The 27,192-nt window shown below is 48.0% G+C and overlaps 1 long non-coding RNA gene across 1 annotated transcript in view; it reads left to right on the top strand.

The window, feature by feature from the left end:
* The window catches only part of LOC132537434 (uncharacterized), a 40,017-nt gene extending 13,149 nt beyond the window's left edge, over positions 1 to 26,868 (top strand). The window contains exons 2-3 of the long non-coding RNA XR_009548866.1: positions 23,417 to 23,607; positions 25,262 to 26,868. This is a non-coding gene — a long non-coding RNA (uncharacterized LOC132537434). The remainder of the gene's footprint in view (positions 1 to 23,416; positions 23,608 to 25,261) is intronic.
* The last annotated feature ends 324 nt before the right edge of the window (positions 26,869 to 27,192 follow it).

Here is a 27,192-nt window from a genome sequence, read left to right on the forward strand (position 1 = left end):
AAAAAGTAATGTCTTTGTCAGGAAGTGCACTACCCCCAAATAGAATTAAGGAGTCTCATCTCTCCATAGCTCTGCCCCACTAAAGAAAGATAGAAACAGGCTAGGAGTATGTATCAACCTGCCAATGTCCATGTTCAGCAGAGAAACAATTACAGAAGCTAGGCCTTTCACCTTCTGCACCCCATAATGATCCTAGGTCCATGCTCCCAGAAGGATAAAAAATAGGAAAGCTATCAGGGGAGGGATGGGATACAGAACTCTGGTGGTGGGAAATATGTGGAATTTTACTTCTTTTATCCTATGCTTTCGTTGATATTTTCTATTTTGTAAATAAATTTTTATATGTTTATTTTCCCTTTTGTTGCCCTTTTTATTATTGTTGTTATAGTTATTATTGTTGTTATTGATGTCATTGTTGTTAGATAAGACAGAGAGAAATGGAGAGAGGAGGGGAAGACAGAGAGGGGGAGAGAAAGATAGACACCTGCAGACCTGCTTCACTGCCTGTGAAGCAACTCCCCTGCAGGTGAGGGGCTGGGGGCTTGAACCTCAATCCTTACTCTGGTCCTTGTGCTTTGTGCCATGTGCACTTAACCCATTGCACTACTACCCGACTCCTTATAAATAAAGATGTAAAAAGTAATTCCTTGAACATTTATTGCAATGCAACGCGCCAGGCACTGTAGCTATGACACAATACACAAGGACAAACGGGACACTCAGTACATGGCCTTAAAGTAGCACCCAGTGAGTTCTGCCATCTTGGATTCGTGCACTTAACAGAGCCCCTTGTCACTCCGATTAGGGGTATGACCAACTCTGACCTGTGTGACTGATAGAATACTGTGGAGATGATGGAGTAGAGATAATGGAATGTCTGAAGCAAGATTACATGTTTGCCTTGCTCTCTTGTTCAATAAGGGAAGCTCAATGCTGTATTCTGAGGAGACTCAAGGAGCCTGATGGAGCGACTGCACCGCCATCTTGGAAGTCATCTAGTCCCAGTCAAGCTAGAGTGACAGTTTGAATGCCATCTCATGAGAGAGATTGACCTAGAATCGTCCAGTTGAGATACCTTTGGACTTTTGACCAGTAGAAATTGTGAGGTAATAAATGCATGTTGTTTTGCGTTGCTAAGTTTCAGGGAAATGTATTGTAAACTAGTGGATAGCCAATCCATTTGTCTTCAGGGAATGTGGCCGTCTGGTGGAGACCTTGATATGGAGGAAATAATTACACCAGTCACTTGCTGTAAGTTGCAACTGCAAAAGTAGCTGTAACTTCCTCAATAAGAAGCAAGTGACCTACTCAGAGAGGTCATGGTGGCTTCTGGAAGGGAGAAGGCTGATCTGAGACTGAATGTACACCCAGTAAAGCAGGTGGAGAAGGTGACAACTCCAGGCAGGGAAGCAACCAATGCCAAGACGCTGGCTGGGAGGGAGCCAGAGGCACAAAATACAGCAAGAAGGTCGACGGTTGATGTACAGCAAGGGAGAGAAGTCAAAGGGCTGAGAAAGGCAGGAGGTGCTTTGATGCTGAAGTCGTACTGGGCATTCCCCAAGGGTTTGAGCAAATAAGCAACGGGCTCTGATCGGCACTGTTATCGGGTCAGGGTTTCATCAGGGCTTTGCACGTGCATGATTCCATCTCGCCCAGCAGACTAGCCCTTCTCTCCTTCTTTCCCTTCTTTCTCCCTTTGCCTTCTTTGCTTCCTTCCTTCCTTCCTTCCTTCGCTCTTCCTTCTTTTTCTTCTTTCTTTCTTATCCTTTTTTCCTTCCTTCCTTCTCCCTTCCTTCCTTCCTCCTTCCCTCCTCTCTCCCTTCCTCCCTTCTTTCCTTCCTGTTGTATGCTTTACATTGGGTTGTTCTAGCTCTCCCCTGCCAAGAAAATTGGATCAGTCCTGCTAATTTCGCGGGCCCGCTTGGCCCCGCCCCAAGGAACCCTGAGAGGGTTCCAGAGTTCCAGAGTTGCAGAGTTGGAGAATTGCAGCGTTAGAGAGTGCTTGGCACCGTTGCGGGGGAAAGAGGCAGCAGAGTTCTGTTTGGTGATTAGTTTGTCTTAGTTTATGAATCGTTGTTCCTGAATAAAGAAATACAGCTTCCCTGCCCAGCCATATGTCTCTGGTCGTCTCTGTTACCCACCCGTGAAGCTAGCCCGGCCAGCTAGAGCCACCGAATTTTAACAACACCTTCCTAGCTTTCTTTCTTTCTTTCTTTCTTTCCCTTTTTCTTTCTTTCTCCCTTTCTACCCTTCTTCTTTTCTTTATTTCCTGACAAAAAGAAATTGAAAGGGAAGGGAGAGAAGGGTCAAGTGGTGGTGCACCTGGTTAAGCGTACACACCACAGTGCACAAGGACCCAGATTCAAGCCCCTGGTCCCCGCCTGCAGGGGAAAATCTTCACGAGTGGTGGAATCAGGGTTGCAGGTGTCTCTCTGTCTTTCTCCCTCTCTATCTTCCCCACACCTCTCAATTTATCTCTGTCTCTATCCAATAAAAATGAAAAAAAGGGAAGGAAGGGATAGAAACAGAGAGACATTTGCAGCACTGTTCCACCACACATGAATCTCCCCCCACACAGGTGGGGGCTGGGTCCTTGTGCATGGTAGTTGTGCCCTGTACTGGGTACACCATTTCCCAGCCCTATTATTATTATTGTAAAAGGTTTTTCAGGGAGTCAGATGGTAGCACAGTGGGTTAAGTGCAGGTGGCACAAAGCGTAAAGACTGGCATAAGGATCCTGGTTCAAGGCCCCGGCTCCCCACCTGCAGGGGAGTCACTTCACAAACGGTGAAGCAGGTCTGCAGGTGTCTGTCTTTCTTCCCCCCCTCTCTGTCTTCCCTTCCTCTTTCCATTTCTCTCTGTCCTATCTAGCAACGGCATCAATAATAACTTCAACAATAAGGGCAACAAAAGGGAATAAATAAATAAATATTAAAAAATCTTTTAAAAAAGTTTTGTTATCTATATTTATTGTGTAGAGACAAACATAAATGGAGAGGGAAAGGGGAGATAGGGAGGGAGACACCTGCAGACCTGCTTCACCACTCATAAGGCTCCCCCCCTGCAGGTAGGGACAGGGGGCTCAAACCCCGGTCTTTGTGTATTGTAACAGGTGTGCTCAACCAGGTGTGCCACCACACAGGCTCCTTTAAAAGGCTTTAGGAGAAAGCCTTGAACGCATATTTGCAAGTGAATAAACATTTGATTCACCCAGGCTTCCAAGGTCATGAAGAAAGCTGTCTTTTCAAGAGCCCAGGGTGTGAGGGCCCTAGTCTCAGGGCTAATTAACAGGACAATGACCAAGGCTTTTCTTTGCCACATGCTGAAGGCTGAGCCTCCCTGCACTGACCTGAGAGCCAAGCCCGCCTGCCTGTTAGAGGCCAGTTCTGAACCCCCACTCGCAGACAGTTGGGACCTGGACTCCTCCAACATGCAGATCATGTCACACACCTGTTCCCTGAGAAGCCAGGGAAGCCCTGCCCTGCAAGGTGACACATCCCTGTCACAGGGTCAGCAACATCCTCAGTCCTGAGGGATCATTAAGAGGCCCCACCTTTGCAGCTGTGGCCGCAGCTCACAATACCGGTTAAGCTTTAGCCGACTGAATGGCAACGTGCTCCAGTTACTGGAAATGATTTCACCCTGGAGTCACTCTCCTTACAGGGCTTTTAGAGAAGATTTATTTCTTTATCTCACGAGAGGGGGGCAGAGAGATAGAGAGACCAGAGCTCCATCTGTTGTGCAGGGGACTGAACCCCAGGGCTTCCTGCCAACACGTTCTGTGTACTATATCCATGGATTGCCAGGAAGAAATGCATCATTAAAAATTATTTAACTAGTGATTTAATATTGACTTACAAAATAGTAAGATAATAGGGATATAATTTCACACCTTCCCACCACCATAATTCTGTGTCCCCATTCCCTCTATTGGAAACTGCAGAGGCTCTACCAAGATCACAGACATGGGTGGACTACTATATATATACTCATTTTTAGGGTACTGTCTTCTCCTGCTTTCTACGTCACACTGGCTACTTTTGAGTGTCCTTCCTTCCCCCCTCCCTTCTCTCTCTGGGTCCTGATGGAGTTGGAGCTCAGAGCCCTCTGATCCTCTTCCCCTAACATCTCTCCCTCTCTGGGGGTAAGGACCAAAATTCTCTATGGGGTGCAGAAAGTGGAAGATCCGGCTTCTATAATTGCTTCTAGGCCAGACACGGGTGTTGGCAGGTAGATCCATACTCCCAGACTGTTTTTTATTCTTTCCCTAGTGGGGTAGAGTTCTGGAAAGGTGAGGTTCCAGGATATATTGGTGAGGTCATCTGCCTAGGGGAATCAGGATGGAATCATAGTAGCATCTGCATCTTGGTGGCTGAAAGGTGTTAAGACATAAAGCAGGATAAAATGTTTAATAAACAGGAGCCAAAAAGTAGGAATAGAGCAGCTGAGAATAAGGGAAGAGAGGTATTTTTACATCCGTTTCAATCATTGCTTCCGAGTTGAAAACCCTCATTAGAATCCCATTGTCTCTGGATCAAGAGAATCTTCCTCACTGTCCATTAAGCCAACTACCCAGGTCAGTGTGACCCCATGAAGAGGGGAAAGGAGTCATCTGGGGGTGGAAAGGTCACTGTATCTCACCTCCAGCTCTGCCACTCCACTAACCCTCTCAGACTGAGCCCCTGCCCTTCTTTTTTTAAAATGTATTAAAAAAAAGGAGACATTAACAAAACCATAGGATAAGAGGGGTATAACTCCACACAATTCCCACCACCAGGCCTCCGTATCCCATCCCCTCCCCTGATAGCTTTCCTATTCTTTATCCCTCTGGGAATATGGACCCAGGGTCATTATGGGATGCAGAAAGTGGAAGGTCTGGCTTCTTAATTGCTTCCCCACTGAACATGGGCATTGACATACCCCCAGCCTGCCTCTCTCTTTCCCTAGTGGGGGCCCCTGCCCTTCTGTTCCAGAAAGCCTGAATCCTGGATGGGTGCTGGATGGGTGCTGTGCTGGCTCAGGTGTGCCCTGTGACATCACAGTCACCTTTTAGGTCACAAAACCTGCCGAGACAAGGTGACCCATTTCAGAAATAAACAGTGAAGTGAGGCTCCAGATGATATGGGATTAGCTGGTGGATGATAGCTGTGTACTTAGCCATTATTATTACTATTATTATTATTATTGTATTACTGTTTTGCTCATTCATCTGAGGAGTGTCTATTTCCCTGCTGATGTGCTAGGCAAACTTTCCAAGGAACTTTGCCTTTGCAGAAAGGAAAGGGGTTGGAAAAATAGCTCACCGGATAGTGTGTTGCTTCACCATGCTTATAACCCAGGTTCCAGCCCAGTCCCATTGCACTGAAAGAAGCTTCAGTGTTCTGGTCTCTTCCAGCTTCTCAGCTTTCTCTGTCTCTGTCTCTGTCACACACACACACACACACACACACACACACACACACACACGCACCAGTGCATGTCATTTTATTTCCTTGGAAAAATCAGGAAACCCAGTTTCACAAGAATGACCCCAACAATCATTCTCCAGTGGCAAATAAGAAGTTTCCTTCAGTCTGGCTCTCCAGGGTCAACTAACACAAGCCTGAAGTCCATGCCTGCCCTGGGGGTGTAACATTTGAGGGAAAGAGGGACTGGGGTCCTAGGCTCTGTGCTGTTCACTCTCTGCTCCCACCAGCTGTGGGGACATGGCCAGGCTAGTCATTGCATGGATAACAGGCAGGTCCCACTGGCACCGAGATTTTAGCCCGGCACCGCCAGCCAGAACCCACCCTTAGAAAGACCTCCCTGCTCGGCCTCCTGTGTGCAGCTGTTGAGAGAAGCAGCGAAGGAAAGTGTCCGATGATCGATGGGCTGTGTACGTCTCTTGTGCTCCTGCGGGTGTCTCTGTTGGAAGGGAGAGGCTTATCCCTCATTTTTTAAAATTGATTTTAATGCACTCGGCTGAGCTAGATCTCATCTCAAGTCCTCGGGGCCTGGGATGGATGAGGCCTGAATGCTAATGAGAGGAGCCCAGGAGAGGCCACTGTGCGCCTGGGAGACTTCCTCTGGGGCCTTGGCCTTCCTGGCTGAAGTCCAGGATGGGTCCTCTGGACGTCAGGGGGACAGTGTGGATATGGGGGGTGGGGATGACTCGGAATGCCTTGAAAGAGCACCGTGATGACAGTTACTGCAGCCTAGAGGGCTTCTGCTGCCATCCACAGGCAGCTGTGGGCCTCCAGCTACGGCCGCCCGCCTTTCCCAGACTAGCCCCTCTCCTTCCACCCACCCATTCAATGTACTCCCACCTCCTCTTCAAAACCTCCTTGGGACTTGAGCAACATTTCTCTATAGCACCTGGGAGTGGGTGGGGCTTTGCTTCCCACTTCCTGTCTTTCTCTTTTTCGCCACCTGTGTATCTGGCGTCCATCTGTCCCTCCATCCTGGCTGGGCTCTGCCTCTTTGTGTGAGCTGACACCAATCCCCAAGTTCCTCTGGCTCTCAGGTTTCTCCTCCCACGAAAGGGCGGTAGCAGGGGTCACAGGGCACCAGGAGGCGGAGAAGGCGGGCAGGTGAAGAAGCAGCAACGCTGTGCACAGAGCAGGTGTTTTCACTTCCACCAACAGGGAGGCAAGAAGAAACAGGATGGAGACACCAGAAGCAGGAGGAGGCTGGGGGTGAACTGGGACCCTCTTATAACTGTGTGACAGGAGAGTTAACTGATGAATGGATGCCCAGCCCTGTTTTTCTCGACTGGGCCAAGGGGTGTGTGAGAGGTAGGAGCTCTCAGGATTCTCTGCTAGGGGAGAAACACACCAGGCTGTGCTCTGGTAAACCAGAACCAGGCTGATTCCCGTGGCCTGGGGAGGGTCGGGGGAGAGGGAGGTTGGGAATATTAGAAGGCTGCTGAGGGGAGTCGGGCTGTAGCGCAGCGGGTTAAGCGCAGGTGGCGCAAAGCACAAGGACCGGCATAAGGATCCCACAAGGACCGGCATAAGGATCCCGGTTCGAACCCCGGCTCCCCACCTGCAGGGGAGTTGCTTCACAGGCGGTGAAGCAGGTCTGCAGGTGTCTGTCTTTCTCTCCTCCTCTCTGTCTTCCCCTCCTCTCTCCATTTCTCTCTGTCCTACCCAACAACGACAACAACAATAATAACTACAACAATAGAACAACAAGGGCAATAAATAAATAAAATAAATATTAAAAAAAAAAAAGAAGGCTGCTGAGTTGAAGATGTGCTGGAGTGGAAGAACTTATCCCAAAGCAGGGCCCCTCCAGCGTTCACTTATTCATTCTACTCGGTAGGCCTCTGCAGGCCTTTTCCTGGGGTCCCTACAGGGTCTCCATCAACCCAGGCGACAGGTGAGTGGAGGAGGAGGCATCTGTCTCTTCATGTTTCTTCTTTTAATTGTCACCAGGGTTACCGCGGGGCTTGGTGCCTGTAGCATGAATCAATGACTCCTGGTACCCTTTCCTTTTCCCCTCTTAGCTTTTCTCTTTTTTTTTTTATGTGCAATTAATAATGGATTATAAAATTCTAAGATTACAGGTTATCATTCCACACTACACCCACCACCGACTATGTCCCTACCCTCTCACCTTCCAAAGATGACACCCAGAGTTCTCACAAAGTCTTAGAAACAATGTGCTTGCTTCAGTTTTCTCTTTCTTCCTTCCTTTCTTTATTCCTTCCTTTTTTTCCTCCCCTTCTTTCTTTCTCTCTTTCTTTCTTTCTTCTCTTCTTTCATTCTTTCTTTCTTCCTTTCTGGCAAGTTCAGGTGTTGCAGATCTGTAGATTCCACAGATAAGTGAAACTATCTGCTAGTTGTTGTTTGTCTCTTTACTTAATTCGCTAAGCACAATCACACCCAGTTCCATCCATTTCACCCCAAAGGACACAGTATTGTCTTTTTGATTGCAGAGTAGTATTCCATGGAATATATATCCTATAACTTCTTTAGCAAGTCATCTGGTGATGGGCATTTAGGCTGCTTCCACTCTTTGGCTATTGTGAATAATGCAGCTGTGAACATAGGGGTGCCTGTGTCCCTTTGAATTAGTCTCTGAGTGTCCACTGGAAAAATGCCTAAGAGTGGTATAGCTGGGTCATAAAGTACTTCCATTTTTCCTTGTTTAAGAATTCTCTATACAATTTTACAAAAGGGCTACTCCAGAATGCATTTTGATGGTCATTTCTTTTTCTTTTCCTTGATTGGACAGAGAGAAATTGATGGGAAAGGGAGCTATAGGGAGAGAGAGACACCTGCAGACCTGCTTTACCACTTGGGAAGCTTCCCCCCTGGGGGCTGAACCTAGGGCCTTGCTCATGGTGATGTGCACACTCAGCTGGGTGCTCCACCACCTGGCTCCCCTCCATCCTTCTTACCATCCATCTCCTCACCTCTCACTCAGGAGAGCCAGCTAATCCCCATAGGAGATGCATGTTCAAGGGCTTCTGTCATGCCCCGGCCAGCGGGGCGTGAACAGGGGCTAGGAACCCATGAACCTGGAATGAATGGAACAGGAGACACAAGAAATGACAGCAAGACAGGATTCTGATCAAGCTGCAAAATTTTATTGTGTTCACAGGCATTATAAGGCTTTGGGGAAGGGGGAGTGGAGGAGAAGGAGGGGGGGGAGCAATTATCAGGGTGGAATGTCCCTTGCAACATACATAGCCGAAACCATGTTTGTTACTATAACTATGTGGTGTGTCACCTGATTTCTGATAAATGGCCTACCTGCGGGGAAATAGAAATTTGTCTCCAGGGCTTCCATTGTTTCAAATCTTATCTTCTATCAAGCAGAGAAATGGCTCTTGGCACTGTCATGGGCTCAGAGACCCAAGCTCTAGTGTCTCCAAATGTTCAAATGACAGAACACCCTTCGCCACAGACGCCTCTAGTCCTCAATGTACCTTCTGACGAACACGGACTCCGTGCTCGTTGTCATTTTTATTGAAACCCACGCAGTTACAGACACAACGCAGGAAAAGAACTGTGAAGGTCTGCGACTTCCCCTCACATCTAAACGCCTGAGCTGGCGCATAGATGCTGGTAGAAAACGCACACCTCCTGTGTCAGAGTGGAGAGAAAGATGGCTTCCTTCACACAGCGTCTGAGTGCTCATCCTTACAGGATGGCAGAGCTCCTGGACTCAATGACATCTGGCTGGCAGTGATGTCATCAACTCTGAGTACCTGGGAGGAGATTGGAGCTCAGGACACCGAGCAGTGAAATGGGAGCCCTGTCTGCCCTGGGCCCCAGAGGGAGATGCTAAGGTGACTTGCATTACAGCATCTTTAGAAAGATAGCCTGGCTCCCCACCTGCAGGGGAGTCGCTTCACAGGTGGTGAAGCAGGTCTGCAGATGTCTTTCTCTCCCCCTCTCTGTCTTCCCCTCCTCTCTCCATTTCTCTCTGTCCTATCCAACAACGACATCAATAATAACTATGTATGGAAAACTGAGAAATGTTATGCATGTACAAACCATTGTATTTACTGTCGAATGTAAAACATTAATCCCCACTAAAGAAATTAAAATAATGATAATAATAATAACTACAACAACGAATGACATCAACAGCAACAATAATAACCACAACAAAGCTACAACAACAAGGGCAACAAAAGGTGCAAAAAATGGCCTCCAGGAGCAGTGGATTCATGGTGCAGGCACTGAGCCCCAGCAATAAGCCTGGAGGCAAAAAAAAAGATAGCTGGGTGTGGGGGGAGGTAATAGCAGAGTGGTTCTGCAAAAGACTCTCACAGTCCTTAAACAAATAAAGATGGAAAAACCTTATGGTCCCACAATACCAGTCTTGGGCATTTATCCAGGGGACACTCAAACACTAATTAGAAGAGGCACATTCACCCCTATGTGCATTGTTCACAACAGTCAAATAGTGGAAGCAGCCTCAGTGCCCATCTTCAGGTGACTGGCTAAAGAAGTTATGGGATGTATATTCCACATAATACTACTTTTTTTTTGCAGTCAAAAAAGATGATCTTGTATCCTTTGGGACAAAATGGGTGGAACTGAAGGTGATATCACGCTGCTTAGTGAAATAAGTAAAGAGATAAAAGACAATGACCAGATGGTTTTGCTCGTATGTGAAATCTAGAGACCTGATACACAGGCACTTGAAGAAAAACAAACAAACAAACAAAAACAAGAGCAAGCAAAGTGATTCTAAGACTCTGTGAGAAATCTGGTGGTTCTCTTTGGGAGTTGAGAGCATGGGGACACAGAACTCTAATGGTGGGTGTGGTGTGGAGCTAAATGCTGTAATCTTACAATCTTGTAACCCACTATTAATCACAGATTTTTTTTTAAAAAAAAAAAGAGCCAAGAGACCTTGAACTCTGAAGGCCGGCCCATGATGTCACAATGGCTGCTTGACTTCATCACACACACACACACACACACACACACACACACACACACACACACACGGGCATCCCTCCTCAGTATTTGAAATGCCCTGTGGAAGTCCTGCTCTGTTGTGACCAAGAGCCCTGCCCTAGAACATGAAATTCCTCAGTCTCCAAATCCCTTCCCAGGACACCTGGCCACTCACTGCCCCTCTGGCTCACCCCCTCGCCCGTGCTCTCTCCTGCTTCCCTCCCCTGCCCCCGCACCAGAACACATGGTGCTGGCTGGAAACAGCAGACCAGGGTTCCCTCCCCGCTGCATAGCAGCGCCAGAGAACCTTCTCCACTTCCCCCTGCAATTTCAGAAGATGCTGATTGCTGTCAGCTGCACTAATGAATCACAGCCTGGGAGGCGCCAACCTTCCTAAAAATATCCCAGAACCCTCAGTGCTGGGAGCGGCTGTGAAGGCGTGTGCACCCCAGGGCAGCCTGCATGCCTGCATGCCTGCCGAGGCCAGCTGCCTTCATGCCTGCTGTCCCTCTGTGACCCCAGGTTCTCCTGATCTGAGCCCCACAGCCTGGTTGTCATGCCCGTAGTCACAGGACTGGCAGGGGATAGTCTTCTCTCAGGAGCCCTGAGCCGGGCTTAACTAGCCCCGGAATGAGCCCTGCTGCAGTGGGGTTCACAGGTACCCCATGGACCCCCATAAAGAGCTCTTCTGGGTAGGGGTAACCATCAGGAACAGGTGGATTGTAAGGAAAACACGAGTGTCCCTAGGTCCTGGTGGGGTCACCCAATCACAGCCCTTTGTGACTTTTTAAAAAATATATGTTTTTATTTAATTATTATCCAATAGAGACAGAGAGAAATTGAGAGGGGAGGGGAGGTAGGGAAGGAAAGAGACAGAGACCTGCAGCACTGCTTTGTCAATTGTGAAGTTTTCCCCCTACAGGTGCGGACTAGGGGTTTGAACCTGGGTCCTTGCATATTGTAATGTGTGAGCTTAAGCAGATGCACCACCGCCGGGCCCATGTGCTTTTTTTTTTCCAATTGCCTCCAGGGTTATCACTGGGGATCAGTGCCAGTAACGACTGCCACCTCTCCAGATTCAAAGGAGGTCTCGAAACTTTACATCAGGCTCAACCTGACGCTGTTGACTGGCTACGGAAGAAAGGCAAATGCTAGAAGAAGAAGAAGAAGAAGTGCCAGTATTACAAATCCACTGCTCCTGCCAACTATTCTTCCTTCCTTCCTTTCTTTCTTCCTATTTTATTGGAAAGGAGAGAAGAGAGAAATTGAGAAGGGGAAGGGAGAAACAGAAAGGAAGAAAGAAATATAGACACCTACAGACCTGCTTCACTGCTCATGAAGTGTCCCCTGCAGGTGGGGAGTGGGGGCGTGAACCCAGGTGCTCGTGTATGGTAATGTGTGCTCTTAATGGGTGCACCACAGCCCAGCCCCAGCCCTTTATGCTTCTGCGAAGCCAAGGTGGCCTGCTACCACAGAAAGCTTAGGCAGGACCAGAAATCTGGCTTATCGTGCTCTCTGGGAGTTCATGAGATCAGATCCAAGTGCTCTCCTCAGAAGAGTGTCAGCCTCTTCTGTAGGTAGAGCTTGGGAAGGTGACAAAGTCAGGAGCTGGATTTATTTTTTGTCAGTGATTTAATAATGATTAACAAGATTTTAAGATCACAGGGGTATAATTCCACACAGTTCCCACCACCAGAGTTCTGTGTCCCATCCGCTCCACTGGAAGCTTCCTTATTCTTGATACCTCTGGGAGTATGGACCAAAATTCTTTATGGGGTAGATAAAGGTGGCTGTCTGGCTTCTGTAATTGCTTCTCCAGTGGAGAAGCTGAACTTTTGACTGTTGACTGTTGGGTGGGGATCCTCAATCTCCCCAGCTCCTACAACACTTCCTGCCACTAAGACCACAGAGCCCACAGTGGATCTCCACAGCTCTTCCTTGTAACAAGAGCTGACTCCCTGAGGAAAGGGGTGGAGTTTGATCCCTCAGGCTGCCCTGTGTTCAGACTGGATTCTAGCACAACCAGTGCCCAGACTGAAGTTCAACACAACTTACAATTCCCTGGGCATCCCCTCTCCCGAGGGATCCAGTCTCTCTGGGGATTGATTCCATTTGAGCAGTGAGACTAGGAATAATCCCAGCTGGAAAGCAGTCAATTTAGTTCTGCTTCAGAAAATACTAAGACCACTCCTTTGAAATGTCTCCAGGGATGGGGGGGGGGGCACTTCTCAGCCCTCACCCACCCTCCCTCTGGGTCTCAAGAATGGTCACAACCTGGTTTCTTTTACCAAGTGTGGTGTCAAGACTGAACCTGCTCAGTTGCCTTGCCCAGTGGCTCCAGGACCCATTGGATGTGCTGAGATGTGCTGGCTTATGGAGGTTGCCAGCGGGACTCCTGCAAGGGCCCAGTTGCACGTGCTCAACATTGTTAACGGGCCAGAGAGTGGGGAGGTCTGCAAGAGGAGAGGATGTCAGACTAGCTTCGTGGGCAGGAGACAGACGACCAGGGACTCATGGCTGAGCTGGGAATGTAGTTCAATCTTTATTGGTGAGCAGGAATTCAGTGCAATAAATCTAATCTCTATTCATTAGAAAATCCTGTTCTTTATATCTCCTGAGGCGCAAGTGTCAGGTCGGAAGAGGATGTACGTAGGATAGTGGGTGGAGAGAAGGAAAAAAGCACTCGAGTTTGGAGTATCAAGCTTGCATCTAACCAGTGGGGATTAAACCAATGCCCTGTAGGCAGGGCAGGTCTCAGGTAAAGCAATGATTATGTAAATAGACCACAGCGTTAAGCAATGCAAGCAAACCTAACGTGATGATCAAAACAGAAGGGGTGAATATTCTGTCCAAGTCCTCCCCCCATTTTTGGATGGGGTTATTTGTTGTCTTGTTGTTGAGTCTGGCAAGCTCTTTATATATGTTGGTTATTAAACTCTTATCTGATGTATGGCATGTAAAGATCTTCTCCCATTCTGTGAGGGGTCTCTTGGTTTGGGTAGTGGTTTCTTTTGCTGTGAAGAAGCTTTTTAATTTGATGTAGTCCCATAGGTTTATACTTGCCTTAGTCTTCCTTGTAATTGGATTCGTTTCATTGAAAATGTCTTTAAAATTTATGCGGAAAAAAGTTCTGCCAATATTTTCCTCTAAGTATCTGATAATTTCTGGTCTAACATCCAAGTCCTTGATCCACTTGGAATTTACTTTTGTATTTGGTGATATACAGTGATTCAGTTTCATTCTTCTGCATGTTTCAACCCATTGTTTCCAACACCATTTGTTGCAGAGACTCTGCTTTCCCCATGTAATAGTCTGGGCCCCTTTGTCAAAGATTAGATGTCCATACGTGTGGGGCCTCATTTCTGGGCTCTCAATTCTATTTCACTGGTCAGTGTGTCTGTTCATGTTCCAGTACCAAGCAGTTTTGATGACAATGGCCCTATAATACAGTTTGAGATCTGGGAGTGTGATGCCTCCAGTTCTGTTCTTTTTGGACAAAATATTCACCACAGAAGAGATCCAAAAGGCCGAGAAACACATGAAAAAATGCTCCAAGTCTCTGATTGTCAGAGAAATGCAAATCAAGACAACAATGAGATATCACTTCACTCCTGTGAGAATGTCATACATCAGAAAAGGTAACAGCAGCAAATGCTGGAGAGGGTGTGGGGTCAAAGGAACCCTCCTGCACTGCTGGTGGGAATGTAAATTGGTCCAGCCTCTGTGGAGAACAGTCTGGAGAACTCTCAGAAGGCTAGAAATGGACCTACCCTATGACCCTGCAATTCCCCTCCTGGGGATATATCCTAAGGAACCCAACACATCCATCCAAAAAGATCTGTGTACACATATGTTCTTGGCAGCACAATTTGTAATAGCCAAAACCTGGAAGCAACCCAGGTGTCCAACAACAGATGAGTGGCTGAGCAAGTTGTGGTCTATATACACAATGGAATACTACTCAGCTGTAAAAAATGGTGACTTCACCGTTTTCAGCTGATCTTGGATGGACCTTGAAAAAATCATGTTAAGTGAAATAAGTCAGAAACAGAAGGATGAATATGGGATGATCTCACTCTCAGGCCGAAGTTGAAAAACAAGATTAGAAAAGAAAACACAAGTCGAACCTGAAATGGAATTGGAGTATTACACCAAAGTAAAAGACTCTGGGGTGGGTGGGGAGAATACAGGTCCATGAAAGATGATGAATGACATAGTGGGGGTTGTATTGTTAAATGGGAATATGGGGAATGTTATGCATGTACAAACTATTGTATTTACTGTTGAATGTAAAACATTAATTCCCCAATAAAGAAATAAATTATTAAAAAAAAAATGGAAGGGGTCTTATAAGCAGAATTAGAAGCAGACCAACAAGAGGAGAAGTCTCCAGGAGGACAAATCCCCAGGAGAAGTAAAGACGGCCGCCCAGATGGCTCCTCCTGGAAGAACTAGGTTCATGGAGTGAATCCAGGGGAATAAGGCCATCAGACTGGGTCTAGTCCTGCCCTCTTCCTTCCTAAGGTAGGGAGCCCCTCTGTAGTCTTTCTGACAGCTGCTCCTGGCTGGGGGCTCCCTCTGTGCTGGAGGACTCACTACCTGTCTCTGCCCCAAGTGCTCAGCTTGGGAGCACAGACCCACCTCCAGGAGCAAATCTGGGGGTGAGGGGGTATATAGCGCCAACACCAGCTGGGAACCTTTCAGAGATGCAGAATCCCAGGCCCCAGACCCAATGAATCAGCAGCTCTGGTGGTGGGCCCGGGCATCTGTCTTAGAAACCTCCAGGTGAATTATTTACAAATTTGAGTCTGGCACCTCTGATCTAGAAGACACTGCTGCCCTGAGGTCCCAGGACTAACAAGATAACATTTTAGTAGTGAGGAAAGTTGATCAAACCCAGAGCTGGGTGGTGGCGCAGCGGGTTAAGCGCACAAGGCACAAAGTGTAAGGACTGGTTTAAGGATCACAGTCTGAGTCCCCGGCTCCCCACCTGCAGGGGGTTTACTTCAAAGGCGGTGAAGCAGGTCTGCAGGTATCTATTTTTCTCTCCCCTCCTCTGTCTTCCCCTCCTCTCTCCATTTCTCTCTGTCCTATCCAACAACAACAGCAATAGCAACAAAACTAATAACAAGGGCAAAAAAAAAAAAAAGGGAAGTGAGGGAGTCAGCCAGTAGCACAGCAGGTTAAGCACACCTGGCATAAAGTGCAAGGACCAGCTTAAGGATCCCTGTTCGAGCCCCTGGCTCCCCACCTGCAGGGGGGCCGCTTCACAGGTGATGAAGCAGGTCTGCAGGTGTCTCTCTTTCTCTCCTCCTCTCTGTCTTCCCCTCCTCTCTCTATTTCTCTCTGTCCTATCCAACAACAATGACATCAATAACAACAACAATGATAACTAAAACAATAAAAAAACATGGGCAACAAAAGGAAATAAATAAATAATTTTTTTTTTTAAATGGGAAGAGAGAGAGAGAGAAAAAAAAAACACCTCCAGGAGCAGTGGATTTGTAGTGCAGGCACCTAGCCCCCACGATAACCCTGAAGACAATAAAAAAAAAAAAAGAAGAAGAAAAAAGAAAAGAAAAGAAAAGAAAAGAAAAGTTGACCAAACCCACCAGGACTAGCAGAAGCCTCCCACTGCCGGTCTAGGAACTTGGGGTCTCCAGAAGTGGGTGTGACCTGCTTCCCAGGACAGGAGCCCCCTGTAGCCTCCAGGCCACGCTCTGAGACTTTGCATCTTAGACCTGGGGGTGGGGGCTCCCTGTGCTGGCCAGTTTTACGCAGCCTTTATTTTCTTTTCCTCTTCCTTTGTTACTGATTGATTTTTGGATACAGAGAAACATTGAAAGGGAAGGAGAAGTAAAGAGGGAGAGACACCTGCAGCACTGCTTCACTACTGATGAAACTCCCCACCCCTCCAGGTGGGGTCTCGGGGCTTGTACCCAGTTCTTTGCGCTCTGTAATGTGTGCGCTTAATCAGGTGAGCCACTGCCCAGTGCCCTCTTTTTCTTTTTTAATGCAAGAGATCTGAGTGTCACTCAAGTCTGGCATATACAGTGCCCAGGATCAAACCCAGGACTTAAAAAAAAATTTTTTTTAATATTTTATTTATTGATTGATGAGAAAGATAGGAGGAGAGAGAGAAAGAACCAGACATCACTCTGGTACATGTGCTGCCAGGGCTTGAACTCAGGACCTCACGCTTGAGAGTCAAGCGCTTTTTATCTACTACGCCACCTCCTGGACCACTTAAAATTTTTTTATTATCTTTATTTATTTATTAGAGAGAGACACCCAGAAATTGAGATGGGAGGTGTTATAGAGAGGGAGAGAGACAGAGAGACACCCGCAACACTGCCTTACCACTCACAGAACTTTCTCCCTGCAGGTAGAGACCAGCAGGGCCTTGAACCTTGGTCCTTGCGCATTGTGACATGCGCGCTCAACCAGGTGCGCCACCACCTGGTCCCTGAGCCGGGGACTTCTTATGTGCAAGTCCTGTGCTCTTCCACCAGCTCTCTTCCTGAACCTTGAGTCATTCTCCCTGGACTGACTTGGGTGGCTTCCTTGTGCCCCTCACCCTCATCGTGGGAGTCTGTGTGGGGCTGTCAGAGGGTCTCCGTGGCTGTGGGCTGGCCTCCGGGGATGGCTGAGCCCCACTTCTGGGCCCAGCTGCCCAAGCTGATCGTGAGTCTGACGCATGGGCCAGGGCAGGGGGTCTCCCAGCTCTCTGCTTTCCTGCCCCAGCTGCCCAGGAGCTCTTAGCACCCCTCAAGGTCTCACGTGCCTTCCCATGCTTTGTAATTAAGTAATTTATTTACTTATTTATTGCCACCAGGGTTAGTGCTGGAATTCGGTGCCTGGACAATGAACCCACTGCTCCTGGCAGACTAATTTTTTGGGTTTTTTGTTTGTTTGTTTGTTTGTTTATAGAGACAGAAATTGAAAGGGGATGGGGAGATAGTTAGAGAGAAAGAGAGATGGAGGGAGGGAGAGAGATGACAATGACACCTGCAGCCCTCCTTCACCACTTGTAAAGCTCCCCCCCCCAACAGGTAGGGACCGGGGTTTGAACCTGGGTCCTTCTATATGGTAATGTGTGTGTTTCTCTGAGTGTATCAGTGCCCTGACCCACCCCACTCTTGATCCAGGGTGATGGGAGAAGATTCTCCTAGTGGCCCAGCACGGGCTCCTCTCCCTGGCTGCATCCCCCTCAGGAAGATTCCTCATGGCATCTTGAGAGAAGTACCAGAGACTCTGGGATCAGGTGTGCAAAGCTCAAACTTCTTTATTAAAAAGCTGTGAGGTAGAAATTGTGCTGCTCTCAGGGAGAGAGTCCCTTCCCAGGGATGAAGGGGACTGGCCAGAATATGCGCATTCTCCCTTTCTTTATATCCCAGTCTCCATCACACCTGCGCTAGCTTCCCATTGGTCTGCTCAGATCACCAGATGTGGTCACCTGACTAAAACACCTCCCACAGTGTTCAAGATGCTTCCACATCAAGGTGCTTTCTGGTGCTACTTTGAACTTCTTCCCCGATGGCATGGGGAGATGTGATAACATGCAAAAGAAGTGTCCGTCTCTGGGCTGTTTGGGGTTCCAGGCCTCCTTCTCCTTTCCCTGCGGGTCCGTTTCTCCTGCTCCTCCTCACACTAACGCTGCCCTGTTTTGGCTACCTGCATGTATCCATTTAACCTTCTGAGCATCATTAACTGGTTTTACAAATGATACAACCAAGCCCACTGCTGGGAAGTGCCACCTTGGTAAGGGACTGGATGGGGGAACCTCTAGGGGGGCGTGGTAGAGCCTGCCTGTAGGCAGTTGGGGGTGGGGAGACAGCCCCAGGGACCTCTGTCCACCACCCCCTCACCCCAGCTGGCCAGCTTGGTCAGACAGTGGCCCCTGAGGAAGACAGGCCATTAGCAGCCAAACAATGGGGTCTGCAGTCTGTCAGACATTTCCTCCCCCACACAAAGCCTTGCTTCCCCCCCAGACGCAGGCCTCATGCCACAAGGACCCCAAAGAATGCCTGGAATGTCTGGGGGGCCAGACAGCCTCCTGCCTCTGAGGAGAGGCTGGCTTTGTGCTGCTCCTCAGAATGATTTGACCCCAAGTTAGAAAGGCCACTCTCTGACCCCTGACCCTGCCTCTCACCAGGCTCCTGAGAGTGACTGGGCTTCCCTCCTCAGAACCCCCAGAGTCCCTTTCATGCCAGGGTGACCTGGCAGCTTCGGGGAAGGAGACAGGAGCACTGGTTGGTGGCAGTGGCAGTGTCCAGAAGGCCCAGAAGGCCCAGGCCTGGCCTTGCAGCTGAGGGAACAGATGGGGGAGTGGAGGGTGAGGGGGCTATGTCCACCCAGACTCCAAAGCCAGAAAAACATGTCCGCTGGCCTGTGACTCACATTTCCTCAGCAGAAAACTTTGTTTTTTCCTTCAAAAGTCACAGACTTCCACCTTCAGACAATGCCGTGTTCTGAGGAAGTGGCACGCTTTGTTTTTCAGGGGCCGTGTTATGTCTAAGGAATGTGCTACTCTTGGGGCTGGGGAGGGCAGGCTGGGTTCAGGCTGTATCCCCTCAGGCCTGGCTGTTCCACCCCCCCCCACCCCCACCCAATAGAGGGCGACCAGATCTGAAAATGAAAACACACCTGGGGGATTCACAGGTGCCCAGTGAGGGAAGTATGTCCTGGGCAGTACTGGTGTGCATGGAGATGAAGATGGGTTTATTTCTCTGGAATTAAAATTAAGCCTGTGGGGGCCCGGTGGTGGTGCATGCAGCTGAGCATACGTGACCATTCACAAGGACCTGGGTTCGAGCTCCTGCTCCCTAGCTGCAGGGGGAGCTTCAGGAGCGGAGGAGCAGGGCTGGAGGAGTTCCTCTTTGCCTCTTTTCCTCTCAGTCTCCCCTTTCTCTTTCATTTCTCTCCATTTTTCTTCATAAAGAAAGAAAGAAAAAAAAATCAGACCTGTGTTTTCCTTCACCACCTTGTCCTTGAGCCTGCTGTCCTCGCCTCTCCCAGCCACCAGCACCCAGGCATCCCCAAGGTCCCTGCTGATGCCGGTGGGCTTAGAGCAGGCTCCTAGATCCCTCTCTTCCTGTGGCCCTGGAGGTCACAGGTCAGACTGGGGGTGCAGCTTCAGAGCCTCCAAGAAGCTCCACCCCTCTCCCTGTCCCCCATTGCTCCCCAGCTCTCCTCCCCTTCACTTTCATAAAGTCTGACAGGAAATACTGTCCCCTGTTCTCCAGCCCTCAGTCCCACTTCTGGGGTCAGCATCTCTAGGGAGCACTGGCCTGCTCCCTGCTTGACCTTTCTGGCCTCCAGCTGAGGGACACAAGCCTGAAGCTGAGGGGCTGCCCCAGCTGCACCTCGAGTTACCCCTCACTGCCGCGCCCTGCAGACATATGCCTCCTGGGCTCTGGGCACCCCAGCACCTGCCTCTTGGGCAAGTTTGAAAGAAGAGCTTCTACCATGCTTTTCTGGGGGAGATGATTGAATCCAGTGTCCGGCTCCCTTTTATTCTCTTTCTTTTTTTTCCTTCTTCCTTCCTTCCTTTCTTCTTATTTTTTAAGTTTTATTTATAGATTTGCTTGTTTTGAAGGGGAGAGAGAGACAGAGAGAGAGGATGAGACTAGAGAGTAGAGAGGGGCCGGGTGGTGGCGCACCTGGTGGAGCACACATGTTACAGTGCACAAGGACCTGGGTTCGAGCCCCTCGTCCTCATCTGCAGGGGGAAAGCTTTGCGATTGGTGAAGCAGTGCTACTGCAGGTGTTTCTCTGTTTCTTTCCCTCTCTATCACCTGCTGGGCTAGCGTGAGGGTATTTCTTCCCGGGCATGTGCTCTCTGGGTTGAAGAGAACTCGAACGGAGCCAACCTGGGCTGCTGCTTACTCAGCGACATGGGAGAGGAACCAGGAACTTGTGGTGGAGCGGGAACGCAATGTGTCTTTATTGATCAGAAATAACCCTTTTATATCTTAGAAACTGGGAGTGGCAAGTCGGAAAATGAAATAGCTAGCAAACAGGGTAGAGAAAAGCAAAAGGCGGGCTAATGGTAGAAACTTCCTTAGTAACTGTTGTGAAGGTTTTAACCAGTGGGATTAATATCCTGCAGACAGGGCGGGCATCCAGATAGAAAGAAGATAGATCAGGCAAAACAATGATTATGTAAATGACCATAGTGTCAGCAATGGAGGATGGAGCAGAGCGGGGGGGGGGGGGGATGGCTTTAAGGCCCAACAATCGCCCCCTTCCTCTTGATTTCTTTTTTTTATATATATATTTATTTTTTTATTTACTCCCTTTTGTTGCCCTTGTTGTTTTATTGTTGTAGTGATTATTGTTGTTGTCGTTGTTGGATAGGACAGAGAGAAATGGAGAGAGGAGGGGAAGACAGAGAGGAGGAGAGAAAGACAGACACCTGCAGACCTGCTTCACCGCCTGTGAAGCGACTCCCCTGCAGGTGGGGAGCCGGGGTTCGAACCGGCATCCTTATGCCGGTCCTTGTGCTTTGCGCCACCTGCGCTTAACCCGCTGCGCTACAGCCCGACTCCCGTTCCTCTTGATTTCTAGCTGTCTCTATCCAATAAATAAAGAGAACAATAAAAAAGATTGAAAGAGAGAGAGAGAGAATGAGACTAGAGCACTGCTCTTTCATTTTGCTTGATGCCAGGGATGGTACCCAAAGTTCTGCATTTCTCTACTCAGCAAGGCCTGTGCTCTACCCAGAGCTGTCTCTCCAGCCCTCCTTTTGAGGCATTTCATCGCCACTCTTTGAGGAGTGTGTGTGTGTGTGTGTGTGTGTGTGTGTGTGTGTGTTTCAGCTTGCTCCCCTTCTCTGCAGGCACCCTAGTCATCTCATTGTTTTTTCTACCTCCAGGCTTGAACCCTCCTGAATCCACACTGCCTAAGTCCTCAGTGTGCTTTGGAAGAGGGACACTGGCAGTTTCTGGGTCCCCAGGCAAAATGGGAGGCTGGGTCCAGTGCCATGACAGCAGGTGGCAATTCTTGAGCTGGCCACCTCTCCACTGGTGGGACCACAGGTCACTCAGTCTCTTCTGTGGGTTTATCGGGGCTCAGAGGGCTGAGACTGCCAGACTGAGAAGAACAGAAGCAGCATGGGGACCCTGGCTCTCACACTGCCTGCCCCCACCCCCAGTCACTTGCAGTATTGGTCCTGGGGGGCAGGCCCAGGGACTCCCCGCCCACTTCTATGTTGCCCCTCCTGCTTCTCTCTGGACTTGGCTTTCTCCTTCCAGCCCAGAGCACCAAGATTCCCAAGTCTGAAGTCCAGCTCCAGTGCTGTAGTGTCCGTCCTTCTTTCTGTCTCTCTATCTGAATGACGAAGTGGTTCAGAGCTGCGAAATGGCACATAGCGAGGTCCCAGTTCCATCAAAACCAGAACAAAACAAAACACAATTTGTTTTCCCTCGAGCAAACTTTAGTCAGGTACTACTGAACTCTCTCTTCTCTACGAAGCCAGTCTGTTTATGTCACTTTCACTAGAGTTTCCCCTGAAATCTCACCTCTATGTCTGATAGGAGTCCTCACTACCCCCTCCAAGATGGCTGTCCACTTCTCTCATGTCCTGTAAGAGCTCTGCTAGGTTACCTTAGCCAGAATCTCCCTCTTACCCATGATGCTCCTCTTGATAGCTTCCCACTCGCTTTTCACCCACCCCTGCCTGACCACCCCTCAGCTTTCAGTAGATTCTAGTTTTCTCCTGTGTCTGAGTGGAGCACAGTCTCCCTTACTCCCAAGCCCTTTGCTGTGCTCACTCCCTGAGATTACAGTATCACCACTCTCTTCTCCAAATAAAGCCTGCCTCGCCATTCTTTCACAAACAAACACCACAACAATTTTTCTTTCCGCAGCCTCAGTTCCCACCAGAATGTCGCCCCACTGCCCCTCCGCCTCCAACAACCTGGACTGTGGGGCTATAAAGACTTCAGATTTAGGTCTTGTTGGAACTCTGAGACTTTGAAGTCCTCTCTTCTACCTGGGTCTGTGATTCAGAACTCTTTGCTACAAGGAGAGGCAGCAGCATGGTGCCCTGAGGGCCTCACCCTCTGACCATTCTGCGTTCTTATTTTTGGTACTGTCCCTTAGTAGCTGCGAGATCTGGGTCAGGCTTCTGAGGCTCTGGGAGCCTCAATGTTCTCATCTATAAAGAGGCCAGGATCACTGAGACTTACAAAAAAAAAAAAAAAAAAAAAAATGAAGAAACTGCCGCATAGCAGAGCCTTGGTAGAAGACAACAATTCATGAGACCTTTAATGCCCCGAGTCTGTGGACAGGCACCAGTGGCCTCAGGTCTAGGGTGCAGCCCTGGCCCCTGCACTTCTAAATGGTTCGTGTCACTTGACTCATTCATGACCCCTGGTGCTATTTCCTCTGGAGATAGGGTCTCTGTTGCTGTAATTAAGAATCATGACTTGAGGGGCTGGGAGGTGGCACACTTGGTTGAGCACACGTTACAATGGGCAAGGACCTGGGTTCAAGACCCCAGCCCCGACCTGCAGTGGGATAGCTTCCTAAGTGATGAAGCAGTGCTGTAAGACTCTCTCTCCCTCTCTCTCTCTCCCCCTCCATTCTCAATTAAAATTAAAGAATAATGACCTGAAACCATCCTGTATTTAAGGGGAATTCTAAGTCCAAAGGCTGATGCCCCTGTGTGAAAAAGGAGGACAGTTGACACACATAGGAAAGAGGGTCATGTGAAAATGGAGGTGGGAATTGGAGTGATGTGGCCACAAGCCAAGGAATGTTGGTGGTACCAACAATTGGAAGAGGCAAAGAAGGAGTTTCTCCTGGAATTTACAAAGGGAGCACAGCCCTGCCTACACCTTGATCTCAGACTTTCAGCTCCAGAAAGGAGTGAGAATACATTTCTGCATCTTTGGCAACCATATATGTGGTGGCAACCCAGAGAAACAAATCCACCTACCTTGTTTGGAAAGAAGGTCTTGGTAGATGTAAAGAGGTCAAAATCCTAAATGCCGCCACCTCTCTCCCTATAGGAGGGAGGCCAGGGAGAGTTGACACAGAGAAGGAATGTGAAGAGAAAGAATTGAAGTTGCTGCTGTCCTTGAAGACTGGACTGAAGAGGTCACAAACCAGGGGAAGCCAGCAGCCACCAAAAGCACAGGCCTGCCCTTGACTTGATTTCGGACTCTTGGCCTTTAAAGAACCAGAGAATTCATTTCCCTTGGTAAGCCACCGGGTTTGCAGCAATGGTTACTGTGTCTGTAATACTGTGACAGAAGTCCCCCCACAAAGGCCCCAGTAGCTCCCTCTTCTTGGGGTTAAGCAACCAGGAACAGCATCCCACACACCCTTCCTCAGTTCCCTCCTTCCAGATGCCTGGGCTAGGACACTGGGGAATGGACACTCAGGGGAGTGGACACCTTGCCTCAGTTACTGCCAAATTTGGGTCTAGGAGCCAGGACTTGAAGTTTCAAGCTCTTTCCAGAATTCTGTCTGACCTTGCCCCAGGGGAAAACATTGACTTCATTCGTGCATAGAAAAAGACCTTTTAAGTTGTACCCCTCTTATCCTATGGTTTAGTCAATGTTTCCTTTTTATAAATAAAAAATTTAAAAAAGAAAGAAAAAGACCTTTTTCTTTCTTTCTTTTTTTTATTTAAGAAAGGATTAATGAACAAAACCATAGGGTAGGAGGGGTACAACTCCACACAATTCCCACCACCCAATCCCCATATCCCACCCCCTCCCCTGATAGCTTTCCCATTCTCTATCCCTCTGGGAGCATGGACCCAGGGAAAGACCTTTTTCTTATATAGTAATAAAAGGGATGAATTTGGAATAAAGTGGATGGAATTGGAAAAGATGATACTCAGTGAAGCAAGTAAGGAGGTGAAGGACAGCTACAGAATGGTTTCATTTGTATGCAGAACATAAACAACTGAACATACAAATGTAGAAAAAATGTAAACCAATGTTCTTTTTTATTTCTTTATTGGGGAATTAATGTTTTACATTTGACAGTAAATACAATAGTTTGTATATGCATAACATTTCCCAGTTTTCCATATAACAATACAACCCTCACTAGGTCCTCTGTCATCCTTCTTGGACCATTACTCTCTCTCCCACCCACCCATCCACCCACCCCAGAGTCTTTTACTTTGGTGCAATATGCCAATTCCAGTTCAGGTTCTACTTGTGTTTTGTCTTCTGATCTTGTTTTTCAACTTCTGCCTGAGAGTGAGATCATCCCATATTCATTCTTCTGTTTCTGACTTATTTCACTTAACATGAATTTTGCAAGGTCCATCCAAGATCGGCTGAAAATGGTGAAATCACCATTTTTTATAGCTGAGTAGTATCTATCTATCTATACATATATATACCACAACTTGCTCAGCCACTCATCTGTTGTTGGACACCTGGGTTGCTTCCAGGTTTTGGCTATGACAAATTGTGCTGCTGAGAACATAGGTATACACAAATCTTTTTGGATGGGTGTGTTGGGTTCCTTAGGATATATCCCCAAGAGAGGAATTGCAGGATCATAGGGTAGGTCCATTTCTAGCCTTCTGAGAGTTCTCCAGACTGTTCTCCACAGAGGTTGGACCCATTGACATTCCCACCAGCAGTGCAGGAGGGTTCCTTTGACCCCACACCCTCTCCAGCATTTGCTGCTGCTACCTTTTCTGATGTCTGACATTCTCACAGGAGTGAAGTGATATCTCATTGTTGTCTTGATTTGCATTTCATCAACAAATTTTCAAGACTGTGGGGGGAGAACTATACTGGTTATCTAGCAGTGTGGGGATGGGGACACAGACCTTTGGTGATGGAAGTGATGAAATAAAGAAATAAAATGTTTTTTTTTTAAAAAAGGAGAAATTGGGTTGAAGTAAGCAGAAGAATTAGAAGAAGGAGAAGGAGAAGGAGGAAAAGCAGCAGAAGGAAGAGGAGGAGGAGAAGAAGGAGAAGGAAAAGAAGGAGGAGGTGGAGAAAAGAAGAAACAAGAGAAGGAGGGGAAGGACAAGGAGAAGATGGAGAAGGAGAAAAAGAAGAAAAGAAAGGAAAAGACCTCTTCAGTCTTGGCACTCCCCACCCAAGGCTGCTTTGAGTCTTCAGGCCGTGGGCTTTATAACTTGTTCTTCCAGGGAAACTCCAAAAATGAACTCCAGCTTGTTCGATCCAGTGCTGAGACCCACACTGCCCTGTAGTTCTGAGTCAGCTCTCTGTAGACTGAAAAACCAAGAGCCAGAGGTTCCCCACCAAAAGGATCCTGCCAAGTTCTTTGCTCCTTGAGGCTTAGCCAAATCCTCAGCTCTCTGTTGTTGACTCAGTTGGGAACTAATGGTTTCCCCTTCCTGTTCTACTATTGGCTTAAGCTGTTTTCCTTCTGGTCTGCAAGGAACAAAAACAAGTACTTTTCTCATAAAAATAACAATTAGCCGAATCCTGGATTCCAGAGAGCCTTCAGCCTGAGCTCCCTGGTGTGAGCAAGCAAGCTTCAGGTTTCTTGAGGACACAGGATTCTGGTCCCCATCTGAACTATGAGAGCCAAGTGTTAGAGGCAGAATGATGGCAATACATAGACATTACAGAATTACCTGAGACATGGGCCTTTTTGTTTTCAGCTTCAGCACAGAGGGGGACAGGAAAAGAAGAGCACCTGAGGAGGAAGTAACTATGGAACAGATGTGGGTGGGACTTAGAAAGGAAGAAGATGATGGGGCCTTAGAAAGGACATTGACTGCGAACTCATGTGCTAAATATGAACAGACGTGTTCCCTACGTCAGATCTATGGGGTTTACAGTTAACGGTATTTATATACTTTTCCCCTATTTGGGAGCTTCTCCCTCTGCCCTGATACAGCTTTCTAGTCCTATTTTCAACTCTGACACCATCTTCCCAGACAATACTCTTAACCCACCTGCATGTTAGCTGTCAGGCTCAGGCAAAAATCAGGAAAGTCAAGGGCCACCTGAAATATGATTAAATTAGACTTCCCAGCTTTTTCCAGCATTAAGACCCCGAATCTCATCTGCTATACTCTTACCTTCCCAATTATTAAACAATTTGTTCTGCTTTATATCTTGATGTTTTTTCAGCCACCAAGTTGCAGATGCCATGACGCCAACCTGACTTCCCTAAACAGGCAACCTCATCAATGCCTCCTGGAATCTCACTTTCTCTGGAGTTCTACCCCACTAGGGGAAGGTAGAAACACGCTGGGAGTATGGATCCACCTGTCAACACCCATGTCCAGTGGAGAAGCAATTACAGAAGCCAAACCTCCCACTTTCTGTACCCCATAGTGATCCTGGGTCCATATTCCCAGAGGGATAAAGAAAAGGCTAACTTCCAGTGGAGGGGAGGGGATATGGAACTCTGGTGGTGGGAACTGAATTTTATTGAATTGTACCCCCCTTATCACACAATCTTGTCAATCACTGTTAAATTTTTAACAAAGGAAGGAAGGAATGAAGGAATGAAGAAAGAAAGGAAATGAAATGAAAGAAAGAAGGAATGAGGACAGGTCTAAATGGAGACCTAGCAATTTAAATATAAACAGGTTAATGAAAAGTTCATTCCAAGTGGACAGACTGAGATATCAATGTTTTCTTTCTTTCTTTTGGTATTATATTTATTTATTTATTTATGTATTGTATAGAGACAGCCAGAAGTTGAGAGGGAAGGGGGTGACAGACAGGAAGAGAGACAGAGAGACACCTGTAGCCTTGCTTCACCACATGCAAAGATTTCTCCCTGCAGGTAGGGACTGGGGGCTTTGCTCCTGCCTTCCAAGAGGCCA

The sequence above is a fragment of the Erinaceus europaeus genome, chromosome 3 (assembly GCF_950295315.1).
Source record: "Erinaceus europaeus chromosome 3, mEriEur2.1, whole genome shotgun sequence".
Taxonomy (NCBI): Eukaryota; Metazoa; Chordata; class Mammalia; order Eulipotyphla; family Erinaceidae; genus Erinaceus; species Erinaceus europaeus.